The 16,724-nt window shown below is 38.2% G+C and overlaps 2 pseudogenes; one reads left to right on the forward strand and one right to left on the reverse strand.

Moving 5' to 3' along the window:
* Positions 1-406: 406 nt before the first annotated feature.
* LOC127488238 (U2 spliceosomal RNA) lies at positions 407-575 on the forward strand (annotated as a pseudogene).
* A 1,584-nt stretch (positions 576-2,159) lies between these two features.
* Positions 2,160-16,110, reverse strand: LOC138848342 (N-alpha-acetyltransferase 50 pseudogene; annotated as a pseudogene).
* Between the last annotated feature and the right edge of the window lie 614 nt (positions 16,111-16,724).

Below are 16,724 nucleotides of genomic sequence, written 5' to 3' on the forward strand. Positions count from 1 at the left end.
CATGTAAGGTGTCATCATTGCAGAAATGCATTCATCATATTACTTTATATTATTCATTTCCCCATCTGTAGGAATGTTATCTCTTTCACTTTCCAATATTGTTAAATTATGTCAATTATGTCTTTTCCTCATCAGTTTCACTGTGCTGTGATCTATTTATTGATCTTCTTAAGAGCAGATTTTCATATCATTAGTTTTCTACACCATTTTTCTGTTTTATATTTCATTAGTTTGCACAATGATACATAAGATTTCCTTTCTCCTAATTATATTGTGCTTGTTTTCCTCATTATAGTTTAAGATCGAAGAACATATTTTCAATTTTAAAACATTGATATTTTTCAAGGTAATTGAATTAAAAATTTGATCTTGAATGAAAAAAATCTTTCAGTGAAAGTTAATCATCATCGCTTCTCAGCCTTTTGGCTAAAATCAAGTGTAGTATCTGTTATTATCAGAAAGTTAATCAACAACATGCCCAGTTTAATTTTACATCACAGAAATTTACATCACAAAATTAAGTCTTGATGTTTTTGGTAGCTTTCATGTTGGGAATGGTTAACAGCCAATTATACCATTCTTATAATCCAATTCTGGCAATAATTTTTGTTCTGTTTCTAATTTTGGGTGATTATTTTTATTATTCTTGATGTATGAGAGATATAATTTGGCACAGCCACCTAATGTACAAGTTTCACTTAGAGAACTAAGTATACATTTTTAAAAATACCATTCTCCTGTTTGACTATGAAAAGTATCAATATGTTATATATTATGGAATATACTTGTGCTTCAGGAAAAATAATGTGTCTTATAGTAAAATTGAGTAAATTTGTTCTTGGCTCAAAGATTACATGTCACTCTGGATGAGTGTGTAGATATTCCCAATTTCTGTTTGTATTTTGACTTCATTCCCTTCATCCCCAGTGCCATATCGTCAGGTACTCTACATCTTGGTCTTCCAGAATGGCACCTGACTTCAATCAAAGGAATCAACTTGCTATATTTTAAGTACAACTATGAAGAGAAACAATTTGAGAAGGATGTACATTTGTATTTACAAAATTTGATTGGTATCTTTCATAATTCTATTCAGTGGTATGTTTTATCTTTGACCTATGCCTCTACAGTTTAGTGGAGTGTCTGTCCCTTTGGTGAATACCCAAAGGTGTGTGCTGGGTATGGCCAGGCAGCTCTGGTGAATGCTCAAGGGTGGGGCAAGAATCCAGGGTAAACCCAAATTGGGCCTGGTAAATCTCTATCGTCAGTAGGTAGAAGGGTATGATCATGCCTGTTGTCATAATTGCAACCTCACTGCCTCTCTTCCAAGTTTATCAATGCCCAGGATTAGCCCACAGTGGACACAAACCTCACATATGCTGGTGCATGAACTGCAAAAAGGATCTGTGAAATCCTCAGAGTGAGCATGGAACCCTCTGTAGTGACCTATCCCAGGAAGTCAGGGAGTTTTGAACCTCTGTTTGCAGATACAATGATTTCCCAAAGCCCCAACTAGGCCCTATGATCTATTTGCAGTCACTGGTTTCCCAAAGTCATGGGGTGCACAGGACCCCCCCTCTGCCCCACAAGCCTTCTCTGTCCATGGAAAGAACAGAGTCATTTTGAGAGTCAGCTGCTTGTGAGTGCTCTGCCCTGGCAGTTTGCATTTGGTCCAGGTTAACTGTTGCCCATGCTGTTACTTTGTTTTACTTTGCTAAGTACATAACAAATATAAAGGGCAAACCAGTCCTACTTAAGATGTTAAAGAGGTTGTTGGTGTATGATAAAACTAAATGAATACATTGAATATGCTTTGTGTTAAAATTCATAGGAGGCTGGCACCGCAGCTCAATAGGCTAATACTATAATGCCTGCAGCACCAGCACCCCGGGTTCTAGTCCCAGCCAGGGCACTGGATTCTGTCCCGGTTGCCCTTCTTCCAGGCAAGCTCTCTGCTGTGGCCAGGGAGTACAGTGGAGGATGGCCCAAGTGCTTGGGCCCTGCACCCGCATGGGAGACAAGAAGAAGCATCTGGCTCCTGGCTTTGGATCAGTGAGGTGTGCCAGTTGCACCACGCCGGCTGCAGCGGCCATTGTGGGGTGAACCAATGGAAAAGGAAGACATTTCTCTGTCTCTCTCTCTCACTGCCCACTCTGCCTGTCAAAAAAAAATTCATAGGAAACCAGTGCCTGAGCTTAGGTAAAGCTAAAAACTTGCCATGGGATTCCAAATCCCATTAAGTTGGCAGGTACTAATGCCACCTACTAGTTAAAGTGATCAATTTAAGTTCATAACTGATCATAAAGATAGGACTAACTGTCAAAAGAATCACATAAATAAGACCAGTGTCTGCTAATAATAATTGATAGAGTTAAAAAGGAGGGAATGATCCAACATGGGAAGCAAGATACACAGCAGAATCATAGAAAAGCAGATGCCCTAAACAGAATTCTGGCCTCAGAATCAGTCCTTAAGACATTCGGATCCAGCTAAACAGCCCATGAGAGTATTTCAGGCATGGAAAGCCAAGACACTGTGGCAAAAAATGACCTAAATGAAAGATCTGAAGGAGGTACCTTTCTCTGAAGGGAGGATAAAAATCCCATTTTGATTATGGCCTTGTCTAAATAAGGTTGGAGTTTGTGAACTCAAGAGGCTTCCATAGCCTTGGCAGCTCATGACAAGAGCCTTGGGTGATTACTGATGTCATAAATGAGAGTGTCAATTGTTAAATCAAAAACAGGAGTCACTGTGCACTTGCCTCCCCATGTAATATCTGTCCTCAATGTGTTGTAATATGAGGATTAATGGTAAAACTAGTCTGTAAACAGTACTTTATACTCTGTGTGTCTGTATGGGTGCAAACTGTTGAAATCTTTACTTAGTATATACTAAGTTGATCTTTTGTATATAAAGAGAATTAAAATGAAAATTAATGACGAATGGGATGGGAGAGGGAATAGGAGATGGGATGGTTTGCAGGTGGGAGAGTGGTTATGGGGGGAAGAACTACTATAATCTAAAAGTTGTACTTTTGAAATTTATATTTATTACATAAAAGTTTTCTATTAAAAAAAAGAAAAATTCCTAGAAAAGACTGTTTTTACAATGACCTATGGAAGTGAAAGTTTTATAATTCCCTCTAAACATTACAGGTGCACATACTTGTCCACTGGATTGGAAGAGGTGGGAAGGGAAAGGGCTCTAGATCAGAATGTTCTTATTGATAAGACACTATCAAATTAGAACCTGTTACATGTATGAGTTTTTTTGGGGGCTACCATGTGGATAGTTGGAAACTGAAGTCCTAACAGGAAGCACCTGGTCTCCCAGTGTTGAAAAGTATCACCTGTTTAAGTAGTTTTGTTATTTCATAGGAGTGGCTATATTTTGGGAATGACATTAAACTTGATGTCTTGGAGAGCATGCTGACATCACTTGTGGTGGACAGCAGCATCAGTGGTGGCCATGAGGAAGTGTACATAGAAGGGTTACCTTCCTGTTAGATTATTCAGAATGTTTACCCATTTTTATATAGATATATTTAAGTTAATATTGCTATGTATTAAAGATAAATAAGTCCCATGCCAGATGCTCCATTTCCAATCCAGCTCTCTGCTATGGCCTAGAAAAGCAGTAGAAGGTGGCCCAAATCCTTGGGCCCCTGCACCCACGTGGGATACATGGAGAAAGCTCCTGGCTTCTAGCTTCAGACCAGCCCAGCTCTGGCTGTTACAGCCATTGTGGAGTGAACCAGCAGATGGAAGACCTCTGTCTCTCCCTCTCTCTGCCTCTCTGTAACTCTGCCTTTCAAATAATATTTAAAGATAAATAATTCCTAATGCCAAAAATATGTTAAAAGTAGAGGTAGTAAGATAATCCCTATATAAATATCTTGTTTGATAGTTTTTGGGAGTGACCCTAGCTAGCTAGCCCTCTTGGAGGGAGATGTCACAGTCCTGGGCTTAGTCCCTGGAATGATGGAAGGGGAGGGTGAAAGGAGGGGCTCATTATTTGTATCTCTTTATCTAGAAGATGGTTTTAGATTAGACCAATAAGTATATATATGTGTGTGTGTGTGTGTGTGTGTGTGTGTGTGTGTGTTTTGGTAAATACCTTGTTCATTGTGGATAAAGTTCATTCTTTGGAACTTCTACACTTTATGGATGTCCTGGGGTGGCAGCATATAATAAAAAGTAGAGCTGGCGAGTAAGCCAATTTGCCCATATCTTTTTGTTATAATTGATAGAAAACATGCATCTTGGACCTGGAATCATTAAACCACCTCTGAGTAGTGTAGTGTGTATCAGGACTTCCTTACTGGACCAGCAGCAGAGGGGCAAAGGAAGTACAAAGGAGAGGTGTTCTATTTACCTTCTAAGATAGCCATTGGTGGATATGCACTTCTTTTGGCTGTGTTATAGGAGTACATTAAGAAAGTGAATGCAAACTTGCTTTCTTGCTAATATTTCAATAATACCAATCTGATCATGAATTCTCTTAAAAACAGAATACTTAGTATGTACCATTGCTATGTGTGTCACTGTAAACTGGGCAGTAAGGGAATGTAGTGTCTTAATTGTAACTCACCAAAACTTGTATTTAGAGGCCTGTTGCTATTTTGTATTAGAAATTTTTGTTTCTAAGAAAATCAGATCAATTTTTTTTCCTGACAGATTGAGCTGATGTGTATTCTTGGATATTAAAATACTCACACAGCTTTGTGATTTTTAATTGGTAAATATTCAGAGTGTGGAAAAGCATGATCCATACATTCCATATGATCTCAATTATATAAAAGTGGATGTGTGTGCACACACAGGACCCAGAAGGACATGATGAATTCAACTGCTTATTATTGTGCATGACTTTGTCCTTTGTTTCTTGTGTTTTTAAGCACTTATTAGTGTGGGGAGCAACTGAGACTAGACTAAGTTACTGGAATTAAGACTTATTCTATGCATCTGCTCCCCCACAATATGGCACTGAGAGGGAGCAAACAACCTCTACGCAGCTGCCTCATCAGTTTGATAAGCTGCAGGAGCTGATCCTGCTCCTGATTGGAGGAGAGTGTCATGCTCATCGTGTGGGCAGCAGAGTTGGGATTGGTGGAAGAGGACTATAAAGGAGGAGAGAAACAACATGCACCAGGAACATCTGAGGAACATCTGAGCAGCCGCTGAGAGAGCCGGCCGGCGGTGTGCCGCTCCTCCGCGGGAGCGGGGAAAGCGGCGGGGGGTGCCGCCCCTCCGCGGAGGCGGGGGTGCCGGCAGCTAACCCGGGATGGCGTCGTTCCTCCGCAAGTGAGGGAACGAGCGGCAGCAAACCCGGGAAGAGCAGGACAAAGAGAACAGCGCAGCGTCCAGTGTCCTTCCTCTGCGAATGGGGGAGCAACAATTAGCTTTGAGAAAATAAAGGCTATTTTAATCCCCCAAAAGAGGAACCAAAATTTCAAGGATAACGATTTTTATAAATGTCTTTTTATTTATTTTTCCTAGAGAACTTTCTATACTTATATGTCTTTGGTTTAAAATATAGTGTCCTTTTACATGCACTGAGAAAAGCCCATCTGGGTTACCCACAAATAGAAGGGAGCCAAAATCTGTAGTATTCGAGCCATCATACGATGCTTTCCAAGTCAAATTAGCAAAAAAGTTTATCAAAATCAGAGTACCAAGACTTGAACCAGGCACTTCCATGTAGGATATGGGCATTTCTATGTAGGATATGTTGGCTTTAATCCTTGGTGCCACAATGTCTACCCCTTCATATTGTAAAATTGAAAAATAGAGAGTACTCAAGGTTTTTTTTTATTTTCAAGATGTTTTTGAATATTCAGATTCTAATGAAATTCTATATGGATTATAGTTTTGCTTTTTCTTACTTTCAAAATTTAGTTGGAATTTTGACAGCCACTTACATTGTACATTAAGTTAGGCAATATTGCTATTTTAACAACTATAATATTTCCCAATACATAGATGTGGAGTATCTTTCCATTTATGGATTATTGTTTAATTTCTTTCAACCTAGTTTTATAGTTTTGAGTGAACAAATCCTTCATCTCATTGGTTAAAATAATTTCCAGGTATCTTATAATTTTGGTATCACTTGAAATGGAATTATTTTATTCATTTTATTTTAAGGTTACACATTATTGTATAGAATTTGTCATGTTTATTTTTCATACTGAAGTTTTCTTAATGAATTTCTGAGATCTAACAGTCTTGTTATCAATGAACTGGGTTTTCCACATATAAAACCATGCCATCTGTAAAGACACTGATTTTTTTTTCTATATCAACATTTTTGTTTTACTTGCCCTGGCCATAATAGTGCAGTGTCAAAGACAAACAGGAAAAACAAATATCCTTTTATTGATTTTAATCTTGTGGGTAGCACTTCAGTATTTGCCATCAAGTATGATGTTAACTCCCTTAAGGCATTTGGATCTGGCTAAAAAGCCCAGGAGAGTTTCTCAGGCATGGAAAGCCAAGAGACTGTGGCAAAAAATGACCTAAATGAATGATCTCTGTGAGTGAAGTCCCAGTGGAAAGAACTGGCCATCTAAGAAGGAGGTACATTTCTCTGAAGGGAGGAGAGAACTTCCACTTTGATTATGGACTTTTCTAAATAAGGTCGGAGTTTGTGAATTCAAGAGGCTTCCATAGCCTTGGCAGCTCATGAGAAGAGCCTCGGGTGATTACTGACATCATAAATAAGAGTGTCAATTATTAAATCAACAACAGGAGTCACTGTGCACTTACTCCTCATGTAGGATCTCTGTCCTTAATGTGTTATACTATGAGAATTAATGGTAAAACTAGTATTCAAACAGTACTTTATGTGTCTGTGTGGGTGCAAACTGTTGAAATCTTAGTATATACTAAGTTTATCTTCTGTATATAAAGAAAATTAAAAATGAATTTTAATGAAGAGTGGGATGGGAGAGGGAGTAGGAGATGGGATGTTTTGCAGGTGGGAGGGTGGTTATGGGGGGAAGAACCACTATAATCCAAAAGTTGTACTTTGGAAATTTTTGCTTAAAAGTTTTTTAAAAAATAAAAATAAATAAAAAGCAAAAGAAAATAAAATAGCTCAACACCACTTGAAATTAACTAAGGCTGAAATTTGATGTTTACCTTATTTTAAAATGTTGTCTTAATTTGGAGACTTCTAAAGGGTTATTTCAAAATGTAAATCAAGGAAGGTTAAAAAGGAAAGAGTGTTCTTGGTAAGGAAGTTTAAGAAGGAAAGATTTTTTTTAATAAAAAAAGGAGGTGGTTTGTAAGAATTATTTATCCTGATGGCTAGTTTACTCTAGACTGTAATGGAAATGATAGGATATTTGGGTGTGTGGAAGTCACAGAAGGTTATGAAAGAAATTTTTGAACATACAAGCTATTAATCTATTTTTCTTTGACCTAGAATTAGAAATTGATTGTCTGTTAAAACAATGAGTTATTTGCAGTGCATGTATGTTAGTAAATATTCTGATAGTGTTAAAAATTTGTTTAAAATAATATCTCTTTTTAATAGTTTTATTTAATTGGTGACTCAGTTGTTTTTTAAACTGACTCCAGTAAGATATATTTTCTTCCCTCATTCTGACTCTGCTAAAATTGTTCCAGGTTATGGGATAATTCCGTGTGCTAACTAATTTAAGTTTTATTTAATTAATTCTTGGGATGACCAAAGACAGATTTTGTGTTCTGTTGAAGTTATCTATTGTATTCTCTTAATTTCTCTGAGTTTTTATTAAGAGCTGTGGGTTGTTTAAATATGTGCTTATTTAAAAGCATTTGAGTAATCATTTTGTATCAATGATCAAATTTGTTCCATATTATGTCATGATGTAAAGGGATCCTATTTCAACCAGGTATTTTGAGTCTTAGCTAATATGGCTGTTTGGATCATATTAAAGGTACTGTCAAGATGTGAAGCAGTGCTAAATTTTGTTATGATAATGTAGAATGATACTGATGCAAATGTCCAAAATTCTAATGAGCTTGTGTTGTTATCAGACATGATGATTATCTTAATGAAAAAGGCCCAGAGACCTAACAGTGTTAAATGCTTGATAAAATCTTACAGGAGCTTTCTAAAATACTGTGTGGAATAAGCAAGTGCCTATTCTTGTTGGTTAATGAGTTTATAATTTTAAACATGGCTATTTAAATCTTTGTCATCCAGAGTTTTATATTCTTCAAACCTTAAAAATCAAATTTACTGCTCATGAAGTTAAATCATTCTTGGTTCTGTATTTAAATGTGCCCTTTTAGGTTCCAAAGGACCTCTTTTTCCCTGACATCTATTGTGTTCAATACTCCAGGACAGTTCTGTAAGCAGATAGAGCCAATAATATTCTACAGGTTCCAACTTATATTATGGTTAACTCAGATCACTAAGAGCAGAAAGTAATTCTAATTGGTAGATGGTAATAAGAAAACAGCTAAAAATCTTAGGAAACTGTTACTGAAGCCACTTTATTGTTCTATCATGTATGTTATATTACATGTATACACATGCTGTTTGCATGGGAAATTTATTAAGAGTTCTGTTTAATTGGCTTGTAGATAAAATATCACTCATAAATTCAAACTGCTAAGTTAATCAAAGATATCTTTTTGGTTCATGTGACCTAAACTTCTGTACCAGATATTATAAATTTGTTAATATGTTTGCACATGGGTTTGCTGGTCAAACAAGTTACACTTGTGTTAGATATTTAAGCAATGTTTCCAAATACGTCCACTATTGTCTTGAAATTTATAGAAGGCATTTGATCTTCAGGTAAATGTTTTCATAAGTTGTTACTAAACAGTTAAAATTGTTTGCTAGTTTTCATTTGATATTCTTATTGTCAGTAAGCAATATGGAAAGCCTAACTTGTTCCCTCATTTCTCTATTCTCTTAAAAATAGGAAGCTAATTCTATTCTGAAGAACTCTTTATAACGTACAATTTGATCTTTAGACATTATAAAAGGGATGGCTAACATTTTTCTGTAATAAAAGCATAGCCAAAATGAGAGCTTAAATTATGATTCTACAGTTAGATTTACTTTGCCATGGGCACAGTATGCAGGCAAAACCTCCCTTTTATAAAACCAAACAAAAAGAGAGAGCTTTACTAATGACTTAAAATTTAATAAATAAGGTGGTCATCATTTTTTTACATAGCTTTCCTCTTGGGAAAGCTCAAAGACGAACCACTATCAGAACATGCCTGTGACTACAAATTTCTAATTTAGGCCACCAAAGATTAGGGTCAGAACAACCCCTTGACTTGCATTCTCTTAAAGATTTATTCTGGTCTGTATTAACAAAAACCATGAGGAAGAGGAATCTGGGTTGCAGTAAGCAATACAAAGATAGGCGGCAAACCAATTAATGGCTGCTTTACACAGTGATCTGCCATCAAAGAGACCCAACTGGAAAGTCCACTGCATTGTTTTTCAATGTGGAAAGCCAGGGCTTCAGTAGAAGTCAGCTTATGACGAGCCCTGGCAACTATGCCAGCCAAGAGTTGGGTCACTAGAATGGACCTGCCCTGGAGTCGAAGGGTTCCAGGTCAGAGCCACAGGCCTTGTTCACTTTAAGCTGAAAAGCCAAGCCCTTCACTCGCCCCAGCTTCCAAAGTAACCACTACTGTTGAGGGGGTGGCCAACTAGGGTCAAAAACATTGCAGGCAGAACTGCATATTAACTAATAAAGGTTTTCCTTTTAAAAATGCCACCTACCTTCTCTTCAAGCCAGCTCTCCTCCTAGGCCACCTAGGTAATGGAAGTCAACAGGGTGCCTCCCTTATGATGTACCACATGTAAAGAGATATAGATAGGTCTCAGACTAATAATTGACAAGGCCTTAAGCCCACCTGATTATTTTCAAGCCCTTTCTGTCAGTTTGTATTTGCCTCTCCATGAAAAAAATTTGCTCATGGCTTAGACACTTTTCTTAGGGCCTCTAATAATGATTCTGTCCTTGGTTTTAGATCTTGTGATTTTAGATCCTGTGAGTTTAAATTGCTTGTTAGGTTTGTTTTCTATGGACTTAAAAAAGTAAAATTCTAGGTGGCCATGCACATGAAACCTCTTATGGAAGCAGTTTTTGCAAGCTGTCACCTCCTGCTACAACCCTGTCTTGACTGCCCTTCCCAAAGATGCCCTTTTTCAGCATGAAGCAGCCAGAGTGATCATTGCCCAGTTCCCCCTAACAGATGTTAGGGCTTCAATCTCCAGGAGGAAGAATGTGAGGCATCAGATGGGTTACTAGAAGCCAGGGGATCACAATGGAATTTGGGGTGTAAAATATTTGTTTTCTTCCCCAAAACTTTATCTTTAGCAAGAACAGGCTACCCTCCTTCCTTTGGAATCTCTAAATTTACCATGGAATAGCAAGGGAGCTCCTCCTGAGCTCCCACCCTTAGCAGGTCAGACAGGATGGAGAATTGTAAATGAGACCTTTTGATGTTTTTTTTTTGTCCACATCTGGTAACTGAATGACACTATAATCATCAAGGTTTTTTTTTCCTTCAAACTTGTACTTAAAAGTCCCCTTTGGGTTTTCCTCTCTGGGAAGCCCACTCCACTCTGGCTGGAGGTCCTTAATTCTAATAAATATTTTTAAATCTCAAAAAAATCTTTTCCACAATAATGCAAACATCAACACAATGAGGAAACAACCAACAGAAGGGAGAAAATATTTTGAAAGTGATGGAAAGGGAATATTTGCACATCACTGATAGGAATGTAAATTAGTACAGATGTAACAAAAATTATATGATTAAAATAAAAATTACAGATGTATAAAATTGTATGATTAAAATTAAATTGATTAAAATAGGACTATAATATTATTCAGCAGTTCCGATGAACACATAATCATGTATCTAAAGGATATGAAATGTGTGTGTGAAAGAAACATGTGCTTTCCTCATTTTCATTTCAGCCTTATACAAAAGTTCTAAGTGTGGAATTGATCTATCAGCAGATAAGTGGATAAAGCAACCTGACATATATAAATACACACACACACAAAATGGAATATTGTTTAGTCTTAGCATTGAAGGAAATCCTATTAATTCTGACATGGATGAACTTGGAGCACATTCTGTTACAAGAAATACACCAAGTACAAGAAGAGAAATACCTTTGTTCTCACTCATGTGTACATTGTCCAATGTCAATCCTGCAGAAATAGATTTTGGTGGTTACCAACACTGGGAGAAGGGGAAGTCAGGAGATATTGATCACAAGGATCAAGATTGGGCAAGGCCAATGAGTTCAAGTGAACTATAAGACATCAGGAGAAACACAGTTTTGAGAACAGTAACATGTTGTTGAAAAGTGCTGAGACAGTAGGCTGTAAGTGTTGTCAGTATAGGAAATGATAAAGATGTGATGTAAATCACATGGCAAATAATTGGACTGAACCAGTCTACAAGTGTACAAATATCAAATCATTCTTCTGTAACCATAAATCCATATAAAGTTAGCCATTTTGAAATGAAAATATACATTAAGAAAAGTTTATTGACAGGGCTGGCATTGTGGCAGAGAAGGTTTATGTTCTGGCCTGAAGTGCAGCATCCCATATGTGTGCTCATTTAAGACCCGGCTGCTCCACTTCTGATCCAGCTCTCTGCTATGGCCTGAGAAAGCAGTACAAGATGGCCCAAATCCATGCACCCCTGCACCCACATGGGAGACCTGGAAGAAACTCCTGGCTTCAGATTGGCACAGCTCCAGTCATTGCAGCCATCTGGGGAGTGAACCAGCGGATGGAAGACTTCTCTCTTTCTCTCTCTCTGACTCTCCTCTGTCTATGTAACTTTTTCAAATAAATAAATAAATAAATCAAAAAATGTTTATTGAGACTGTTTTATCATAAAGAAGAAGGAGAAACTAGATATGACAACAAGAAATAAGTTATTGGAAAATAATATATTTCCTTTCAGTTGCTATATAATATCCATTAATGAGAGCTTGGTGGTTCCAGAATTCTGTATGGGGAAAGCTTCTGGCTGATGGATTGGTAGATATGGGGAATGAGCTTCTACCCCTCTGTGCAATGTAGCCCACTTGCTTATAAATCATGAAGCCCATTTTTCTAGCAGGATGTTGCTACCCTATTAGACACAGCAATGACGACATTTTCTGCGCTACACCTAGGGTCATCTGTGACTGATGTGACCATTCATCTTCTTGCTGAACCATCACGTGGAATGATGCATTACTGGGTGTTTTGCTTATTCCAATATCAATTCTTTCTAACTCTGCCAAATCCCTCAAACCCATCTATTGGCAAAACAGTATTTGGCCCTTTGTTCACATAGTGTAACATAGATGCTCTCCTAGGATACAGTGAATCCCAAGGGCTTGTTAGACCATGATGAAATCATAAAAGCCAGAGGGTTTGAGCAGTCAAAAACATGTTTTTCCTAAGGGTTTTCCCCATAATGAAGAGTTACAGGTGCAGAGCCTCAGACAGGTGATCTTGAATTAATGGGGGAGTTGAAAGGAAACAATAAATACATCAAGCCAGAGCAGTTCTGATCAGAGGGACATTAAGAGCAAGGTCACAGCCATGTATCTTTCTTATAAATGTCTCCATTCTGCTTCTAGCTGCTGTTCCCTTGTCTACATCATGAGACTGATACACATTTTGTATATGTTGAGGGCATATAGCAATGCTGAGAATTAGCTATGCCCTACAAAGAGATTAATTCTCTCTGCTCCATGATGAATTTTTGTAACTGGTCCATCCCTATGTTCTCCTCATTTCAGCTGAAACTCCAGGCTTTGGGTATGGCTTGGGAAGACATTGACATGTCATTGTCTCTGATTTTCCTCTTTCTACTCCTATACCCTTTACACACTTCACAGGCCATCACTGATAGAAGCTGCCGCACATACCTGAAGCCAAGTGTCTACAGAAATGGAGACCTTGTGCTGGGTGTGTTTTTCCCCCTTTACTACATGGAAGTGGAAAGAGACATGACCCGGTTATCTTTTTTATTGAAGCCTGACTATAAAGTGGCTGCATCTTGGTAAATTCAAGGGTGTGTGTAAGTGTAAAGTGTGGTTATGCCTTCACGTGCATCTATGATTGTGCCTGTGTATTTTCAATCCCTCTTGAGAATTCTGAAAAGTGTGGAAAGAGTAGAGAAATGTAGATGATGCAGGTGAATGAAGGTCATCCACCTTCTTTCTCCATACATGACTTTTTTATTTTCTATTTGTTCTCCAATCCTTTAGAGGCAGATGAGAGTAATCAGTATTTTTGTGCTTGTGCATTGACAAGATATCTCTGATCAAACATTGTGTTCTTATAATGAGTGAGAGTGTTGGAACCACAGGATCCCTACTGCTAGCACTCATGGAAGGGGTACATAGGAACCCTGAAACACAGAGAACCTTAGTTGAGCTCGATGTTAGGAACAAGGGGCTCACTCTGTTGTCTCTGCTGACACAGCCATTGTTCTAATGTGCCTGATACAGAAGCCATGGATGTCTGAGATTTCCCACCCTAAAACACCCTGTCCCGCCACTGATCAATAATTGGGTCTTACTGAAGCCATTTGAGTCCTTGATCCTGAAAATAAGAAGAAAGGGAATCATCTTCCAAAAGTAGTTGCTGGCTGTCTCTGGGTTCCTACTGATTTATTTCTCCAAGAACAACAGAGAAACTGCATTCATTCTGAGCTTCACACCTGTGTAGAATGTGCTGTTGGTAACTGGGTTACTGCAATTATGCTTGATGAATGGGTTAGCAGCAGACAATCTGTCTCTGCATACCTTATTTGTTACAACAGTAGAGTGTGATTCTCAAATGTTCAATAAAACTACCTGCTCATGTGTCTGGGAGACTGGGGGGCAATATACCATCTGTTTAAATATGTTGGTATTTTCTTGTCAGTTTCTTTTGGAATTTGACACTTGTCACCACCAGGTTGCCTTACACTGGAAGGAACTGATAGTGTGGATTTTAATTTTTGAGGAATAATTGCAGTCTTGTAGTCATTCCTAACCTGTGCCTTCACATTACCTGGCACGTCTTGCTATATCATTTTAAGTTTTCTCAGCCCTTTTTATTTTCTCTATTAACCAAAATATAAAATAGAACATTTTATGTAAAACATGCATTTTAATTCTCTAGATATGTGGTAGCTACTGATTGTTTGTATTCAGTCAGAGATATGGAGACAGGATATGATGATCTGAAGGTGAAGGGATATCTAATGTGAGGTACTCTGGGGAAAGTAAGGACCAGCCTCATTCAGGAGCACAGGGTGAAAGCCTTAATATATACCACAAATTTAGAGGACAAATTTTTTACCCTGCCTCTCGTCTTCCAGCCCAAGATATATCTGGCCATCCTCATTCTATACAGAAGTGGGACAGTCACCATGTGTTTCTCACATCCTAGAATATTCTAAGCCTATACCTAGGAAAATCCTGATGTGTACTCAGACTCAATTCTTCCTCAAAAGGCTTCCATACCTGACAGTATATCACAAAAATATTTTCTTACAACTTATGGATGTTATTGTTATTGTTTCCATGCCTACTAAGTCTCATTTTCTGTACATAAGCCATGTTTGTTTACCCAGTTTTGGGTATTTGGGATGCTGCTAATGTTTCTGTGATGTCAAGTAATATACAAATGCTAATTTTTATTTAATAGTTTGCATATTTCTCATATAATTAGGGAAAATTCTAGGATCATGGGGTATGCTTCTTCATTGAGTTTTTGGTACTACTTATCAAATACTTGCTGATAAATCAGATTTCCATTTTTACATAAAAAGATGTGTGAGACAAGAAACATGTGACTGGGTTTTTGAAAAAAGATTAATTTATTGATTTATTTACTTATTTAGTTGAAAAACAGAATGAGAGATGGAGAGATAGAGAGAGAGAGAGAGGTTGTATCCACTGGCTTACTGCCCAAGTGGCCATAGTGATAAGGGCAGGGCCAGGTTGAAGCCAGGAGACTAGAACTCCAACCTGGTCTCCCACATAGGAGCCCAAGTACTGGGCCATCCTGAACTGTTTGTCCAGGTTCATTAGCAGGGAGTGGGAATGGAAGTGCAGCAGCCAAGACTTGAACCAGTACTTCAACATGGGATAGTGGTGTTGCAGGAAAAGTAAAGTTCATTTGTAATTTGTTCAATTGTCTGCTTTTTGCACATCTACATCAGAGTTAGAAAGAAGGGACTTGAGGTTTTTCTGTAGCATGTGATCATTTTCTGGCTCTATCCTCTTATGATAATTCTGCTTTGCCTTAGTAACCTCAAAGCCAAATTTCCTGTCAAGTGAATTGACTCATTGTTGATCTGGACATACAGTTCAATGCTGTAAAACACTATCTTTTTTACAGATGTTTAAGCCATGATTTAACATTTTTCCCTATTACTAGCCTTTGGTGAGGTGTCAGACATCCAAATGTCATGATGTAAAGCCTCTTCTGATTCTGGGAACGACCCGCCCTATAGCATACCACATCTACAGCAATATCATTGAAATGGGCAAATTTTGATAGCTCTCCAACCTCCATAAAATCCTTGTAGATCTTGTCATTGTAGCTGGCTGAAAATATGACTTCATTCAATCTCTCCAACTGTTTAATATTGTGTGGTGTAGGGGCCTGCACTGTGGTGCAGTGGGTTAAGCTGCTACCTGCAATGCCAGCATCCCAATATGAGTGCTGGTTCAAGACATGGCTGCTCCGCTTCTGATCCAGTTCTCTGTTATTGTGCCTGGGAAGACAGCGGAAGATGGTCCAAGTGCTTGGGCTCCTGCACCCATGAGGAGATCCAGAAGAATTGCTCCTGGATCCTGCTATCTGCCTGGCCTATCCCTTACCAGTCTGGCCTTTTGAGGAATGAACCAGCAGATGAAACATATCGCACTCTCTCCATCTCTCTCCCTCTCTCTATCTCTCTCTCACTCTCAATCCCTTTGTAACTCTGTAGGTCAAATTAATAAATCCTTAAAATGATGATGATGATGATGATGATGATATGTGGTATCATATCTCCAAACTCGATCTGGCCTCTCGTCTTCCTTGCCTGCTGTGACTGTTGTTACCGCCTCTATCAATGCCATCGTAACTGCTTTCCAGAGCTCTCAGCACCCTAGGATAAGGCCATTCAACCCCACAACCTGACTTAGTCACTTACAGAAGGGAGATGAGTCAGTGATAGAGACCAGGAGAACTGAGGAGGGCTGTTAGCCTCTAAAAGGGGTAGGAGGTGCTTCTTGCTACCATGAGAGTGCCTGCACGCCTCCACACATGCAGTCAGGGCCCAGACTTTCTTACTTTGTTACTTTACAGATGTTTTTTCCATTGTGTTCAGAGAAGATACATGGTATGATTTCAATTTTTTTAATTTGTTGATCTTTGTTTTATGGCCAAGCATATGGTTTATCCTAGAGAATGTTCTATGCATTGATGAAAAGAATGTGTATTTTGAAGCTGTGAGATAAAATGTTCTGTAGAAATCAATTAGATTCATTTGTTCAATAGTGTAGACTAGCTCTGTTTTTTCTTTGTTGATTTTTGTCCAGGTAATCTGTCCATTGTTGAAAGTGGGGAGTTGAAGTCTTCCAACATTACTGTATTAATTATATCTCACTTTAGACCCATTAATATTTGTTTTGAATAGCTGGGTGCTTTAGAATTTGGTGCATAGCCATTTACTATACTCACATCTTCCTGT

Source organism: Oryctolagus cuniculus, unplaced genomic scaffold, assembly GCF_964237555.1.
Source record: "Oryctolagus cuniculus unplaced genomic scaffold, mOryCun1.1 SCAFFOLD_83, whole genome shotgun sequence".
NCBI lineage: Eukaryota > Metazoa > Chordata > Mammalia > Lagomorpha > Leporidae > Oryctolagus > Oryctolagus cuniculus.